Genomic DNA, 5,782 nt, shown 5'->3' on the forward strand with positions numbered 1-5,782 from the left:
AAAATTGGATATCAGCTACGGATATAAAGGCATTGAGTGATGGCCAGTGACTAATCGGGTAAACTTCGGGATTAAGCGGGCAATGGATGTGCATGCCGCAAAACCAATTGTGGTATAACCACATCTCGTTTGAGAATAATACTGGCCAATAATTTTAAACGGGGTATCGATGCTTTTTGTGGCTGAATGGCACACCAGGGGCGTACACACACAGTACCATAACAGCAATAAACATTAAACCTATAACACCCATCATGGACAGAACAGTGTATTATTTCAGGATTTACATTTTGCCTTCGCGTAAAAGTGTAGCAACCACTAATTATAGATAGTTCCTACGTTTCACAGACATTGCAGCTCATTGGCTCAAAGACCACAGGATGATTACAGAATTGGGAGGGGGGGAGGCGGGGTGTTCAGCCGTGAAGTAGAAAACAGATACGCAGTTTATCGAGTTGTAACCTCTATTCAGCACTAACCATTATTCATCTCTCATCATTCACCATTCAATCAGCAGCATCTTCTACATCATAATACCAAACTAACTTACACTCAATTGTAATTGTGGTGATGCTGAGGTACTTTTCAAACGCGTTTCGCAAGCGGGTAAAATCACCCTGACTGGATCACGTAACTCTGTCGCGTGAATAAGCGCTTTTTTCAAGCAAGAGACCGCAACATTTGTGGGCCTCTACTACAGGTTACCTGACATTGTGTGCCGTATTTAAGACTGCAATGGTGAATTTAAAACGTATTACGAATGGAAACGTACTAAGCACACGGAAGGGAACCGCCACCAGGCAGAATAAGAAAAGAAAGTGATCGCATCGGTTCAAGCGGTGCTACGCGGACAAAAAATGCCCCTTGCTTAACGGCAACGCACGCCAAAAAGACGGTGGTATGTTCCGTATTTTTCTTTGGAATTCATGAACCGGGTTAGGTATGAATTACAAAAATTGGAAACACAAAATAGACCGCCGCTTAGCAGAGCAGGTTCACCTGGCATATTCTTGCTCCTCGGAGTGTTGGTCTGAATTGCCTAAAAGAGCAGCCACTGAAGCGGACGGCGGAGAACTGAAGGCGGATAACTCATCCCTCCTACGATATTCCGAAGAAAAGTTTCCCACCGTTTTCCGCACGGTTAGTGCAGTTCGGCGCACAACACGTGGTAATTACTACAGAATGAGTGACTGGCATTAACACAAAGCAGTGAAGCGTAAAGTTATGCAGAAAGATACTCTTCACCAGTGCTAAGTCGCACTCATCAGTGTTCGTATCAGTACTACCGTGTTGTCGTCGGCCGCCAGGGTTTCCAGATCATTGAAGAAAAAGGAACCATAAAATTGACCGAGGTAGCCAGAAAAGTAGCCAACTGGCTGAGATCGATTTATTTTGGAACGAGAAAAATGGCCAGGTGCAATTTAAGCTTGTTGTCACTGTTCTGGCTGCGCATCGGCACCCGAAAAATATTCAAGAGCCTCACCGAAAATTTATCCGCATTACAAAAACACTAAAAAACATCATCTCAACTTCTATCGCATCACATAAGACTAGGGAGTTGCCAAGCCCATATAAATCAGGAAAACATACCCGAATTGACATTCTCCAGCATTTTTCGCGGCACCGAAAGTGTACAGCTTGTACCTGCTTTCAGGCGCCGTCCAAATCTGATCCTGAGTATCGCGAGGAGCCGTTCGTGCGGTATCCTATTCCGTAGGTCGTGTTTTGTGAGAGCGACAACTACAAATACCCTTTCTGCTTCCGTGTTCAATATAAGTTGATCAAGGAACTTAATTGCGCTATCTGCAATGTCTTGCATTCGATTAGTACCTGACACATCCCGGTAGGCGCATATATTGGTCCGGAATTTAATAGCTGGCATGTCAGCATTGATATCGTCAATTTGTCAAAGGTGCCGTACTTGCTCCTCAATACGGTGCTCAAGAAAACCAAATACAATTTTTGGGAAGGTTTTGAAAGTCTTCGTCGCATTCGGTCCAAAAAGAGATTATGGACTAATGGCTCTAAGCTTTCTGACCAACGATGTAGTGCTGGGACTACGTTTCTGAGGATCAGAGGCACAAGCCTTGAGGGAAGCAAAACAACGCTGTTTGAACAATAGTTGCTCTTCACTGTCGAGAATTATTTCATTGATAGAATCATTGAAGCTGCTACCGAAATCTCCATCTGCAATGCCTAATAAATTGACACGAGGCTCACCATGTCCAGCACGCACAGGCCCACTTCTTCATACTGCCCAAGAAGGTATGGTTTTAATATTCTTGCGAGAAGGTGATTTTTGAGGTTCTGCAGCTCTTCAAATATTATACGTAGGTAGACGTTCTCAACTTCGCAGAGTTTGTTCACCTCTTTGACGGCAGTAAGAAGTGGCTCAAGAAAGAGAAAATACACGCGGTTCTTCGCGTCATTGTACACCTTTTTTAGCAGCCACACGATGTACGCCTTGTCGGATACATTCGTGACATGCTGCTTTATCCGCTCTATGGAGTCAGGAATTGCTAGCCACCATGTGGCAAAAGGTGAAAGCATAGGTACAGTTTGTTCCTGAGCTGCGTTGCTGTAAAGGTACGCGGCCTGGCGTGAGCTGCTGTTGGCGAAGTAATTATGCGTTTCTTGCACCATAAACTGGAGGCACCCTGGCATTTCCTCCATAGCCTTTGAAGCATCAAGACCCGATGAGAGGCATGCACACTTCACAAGCGTTATCGAAGGATTCGCGTCCTTCATTATCGTCCCAAGAGAATTATTCCGCCCACACATTCGTTACGAGTCCAACACAGTCTTTTGGGCTTAGCCCGCTCTCCCGTAGTGCCTGCTGCCCAGCATTGTGAATGGTATCAGCTTTTCCATCTTCCGTCTCCACAAAGTGCAGAAACGTCGCGGTTATTTTTGTTCCAGTTGGGCTGTAGTAGCGTGCTGACACACACACAAGCCTTCTGACTGAAATATCTGTCGACTCGTCGACTAACAGCGAATATGGCTTCTTTGAAATGTCCTTGCGTAAATATTCGGCAAAGATGGCCCTCGGACTCCTGTAATAAGGGCTCTACACTTTGTTCGGTGCATCACGAGGTTGTACTTGATCTCTCCTTTCAGTAAATCCGAAATCTCATCCAAACATCTTTTTGACATACGGCAAGCTGTGAAAAGGACAATTTTCAGAGCGCATCTTTTTTGCTCTTCCTCAACCACGAGAACAGGCACAACGACATCTCACAACCGGTGCTGCTACTTTGGTGCAACTCTTGTGCGGTGCGTTTTTGTTTCAGCATGCTTATCCAGGACGGTGCAGTGTGCCCGTAAATCCATGCAACAGATCTTGCACCACGCGAATGTTTCACCCTTGTCTGAATGGGCAATCATGTCTGCCCAAACACTAAGGTAAGAACGTTCAATCCAATGCTAGCGTTTCAAGAAATCACCCACTCATCTTATTTTCCTTTTTTTATACAAGGACGTTCTTGGAAGGTCACGTCAAATCAAGCAATATTTGAACAAAAATGAGTGTTACGACTATGTTTACTGACTTTAATGGTAACATAACCTGGTGTACCCATGCACCGCATAAAAAGAGGTACCAAACATAGCAATGCTCGTCGCCATCGCAATAGATATCAGGCTCCACAGAAGCCATCAAGACGAATAGCTCTCGTCAACTCGTAAGCACCCACCTCCAACGAACCGCCAGCTTTCCCGCAAATCTCCTGCCACCAGCCTTTCTGTGCACCATCAAACATTTTGAACTTGGTACCCAAACTTATTTTCGAGTCCAGGCGTACGGAAATTTCTGCTGGGCGTCCTCAGAGAGAAGCCCGACAACCACGACAGGCAGGAACCGCATAGAGAGCAGGAGAAATAGCTCCGCAATAAAATACCGAACTGTTACACTACCGCAAAGCGACATTAATCTTTGCTAAACATTCTTACTTCTTAAGTTTGGGTCCTGCAGCTACTGCTGCCGAAACATCCTCCGTGCAGTGGCATTCTTGCCCATGGGAAAGCCCTGTACACGAGTGCATACTTTCCACGTGCGCGTGCACGGCGCAACCTCGGTGCAACATGAAACCACGAAACCACTAAACAGCGCAAACTGTGTTACAATGTTGCCGAGCATTGCTGCGCTTTTGTATACGGCATGGCATGGCGCCCATGTTGTGTTTCGAATGCAGGCAGATGCTTCCAGAATAAAGAGAGCGCAATCGTCGTTACTCCGATGAAGCTGTTGCTTGCAGAAAAAATGGGCGCCACTTATTTTGCGAATGTTTTAACGTTGACGATAGCCAACGATAGTTGTTTACACTGGTGCCAGAACAATAGCCAAAAACTAGAAAAGTAGCTAGCGCTTGTTGTTTGTTGCCGCGGCCTGCTGAAAGTAGCCGCTTTGGCGCAAAGTAGCCACCTCTGGCAATCCTGTCAGTCATTCTGTCGCTACGCATGCGGCATGGCAGCGGCGGAAGAGAAAGAAACGGGCCGCAGCAGCGGGAAGAACCCGCGTTCTGGATGCACAGCCGGCTCCTCCTCGTCCTGTGGATGCTTTTGAGGCAGGTGACGGCGGTCAGCAGATAGAGCAGATCGCTTCTAACTCCTGCCTAACTGAGTTTTTTTTTCGCGCACGCGCACAGGTGTCTGTTAAGGGTTCATCCATGCACGGAGTGGTGTTTTGCCTACGCAGTGCAGCTTTTCTGTGAAGTATTCCCTACAATTCTGCGAATTGTAGGGAACAACCAGCAGCCTTATCAAGCGCAGAACCAACAACGCTTTAGGCTTTGTTTCTCAGCAACTGACATCTTAGTTTTCGCTTAAAGATTACAAATTTTACTTCCTCGTATATTATTCTATTGCTCTGATCCGTAAACTAGAGATGTCGGACAGCAGACACTCAAAATATGCCCATTACTGCGCAGTATACAACTCATGAGGCTTAATGACCGAATAAACACTAAAGACTCCGCGCGCATGACGTTTATATCTGAAGAAAAAAAATGGCTGTAAGAGAATTAAAATCCCACTAAAAGCGGTTACAGACATGTCCCTCCATACACCCTCTATCCTGACTTCACAGGCGATGTGGCTTTTCAGGTGCTTTCTTGTCGAACATAAGGCTGACGATTCAGAAAAACCACATTGAGCAACGACGCACTCCTTGTGGTCCAAAGCACACCGGAAGAAGCGAATTTCACTTTTGCGAGCATAGCCTGTAAGCCGTAACTTGAAAGCAGCGCAGAGAAGAACTTCTGTCTGGGCTAGTTGGTGAATAGATGCCATGATTTAAAGCGCAACAAAAACACATGGACAAAAAACAGAACAGATGTGACAGGCGCCTGCCTCGTCTACTCTGTTCTTCGTCCGTGTGTTTTTGTTGCGCTTCAAATCATGAAAGCAGCGCAGGCGAACCAAGACCCTAGAAAAATACAAACACGGAACTCACGCACCGAAATAAAGGTTATTGTTTCACATGCAGTAAAAATTTCTTATATCATAAACAGCAAAGTGGGAACGTTGAATGCTATGCCAACAATTTAGAAAGCACTAATATATCCAGAAAGAAAACCCTCCAGAGACACCACTCCCAACACTTCACGTATGTGTACGGTTTACCCTTAACGACCGCTTATCAACGAATGCCACTTTTTTGACAGTATAATTGACACGGTAATGGCGTGTGCTGAACCAAAATACGCACTCTCCGACGCCTCCACCTTTGCATTTGTGGTTTGGCTGCCCTTCCTAGGGATTGGCAAGTGGATAGAAAAGCTTCCCG

This window comes from Haemaphysalis longicornis, unplaced genomic scaffold (genome assembly GCF_048455015.1).
Source record: "Haemaphysalis longicornis isolate Haplotype H1 unplaced genomic scaffold, Haemaphysalis longicornis Haplotype H1 scaffold_6, whole genome shotgun sequence".
Lineage (NCBI taxonomy): Eukaryota > Metazoa > Arthropoda > Arachnida > Ixodida > Ixodidae > Haemaphysalis > Haemaphysalis longicornis.